Source organism: Eleginops maclovinus, chromosome 12, assembly GCF_036324505.1.
Source record: "Eleginops maclovinus isolate JMC-PN-2008 ecotype Puerto Natales chromosome 12, JC_Emac_rtc_rv5, whole genome shotgun sequence".
Taxonomy (NCBI): Eukaryota; Metazoa; Chordata; class Actinopteri; order Perciformes; family Eleginopidae; genus Eleginops; species Eleginops maclovinus.
The window spans coordinates 16,155,701-16,156,284 of NC_086360.1; positions in this window are offsets into that span (position 1 = coordinate 16,155,701).

Here is a 584-nt window from a genome sequence, read left to right on the forward strand (position 1 = left end):
ACAACGGCTTTAGGAAAGGATATTTTCAATTCGAACCGGAAACAACAAATTGAGTTTTTAAATCTAACAATGTTGCTAATTTTCTTTACCAAAACAAAAGTAATTAGTCACTTTAGGATGCAACAACTCAATACACATAGCCATCAAATTGCTTATACTGTAACTCAAAAAACATATTCCCTGTACATCTAAACTGTTTTACATGTCCTTTGCCTGTTTATTCCAGTGCTGCTGACATATTTCTAACCAGGTAACTTCAGGGAAAAAGGGGAAATGCTTACCGTCTTCAGGGAGTGGCCAGAGTTTTGAAAATATGAGGAATTGTTTAAAAAATATCCATTTTAAATAAGTTATCTAAAACAATGTAAGAGGTTGAAACTAAAGGCGAAAGCAAAACTATGAAAATAAAACCCAGATTTTTGGAAAGCTTTTTCCCTGTTTATGTTTCTGGTTTGTTCTGCCAATCAAAGCGCTGTCTCCCCATAATTCACTTAGGATCCATTACAGTTCCTCTACCAAGTTTGAGAGAACGTCTGCATGAGGACAGTTCTGTAAATTTAAGAAAAATAAAATACAGCTGACAG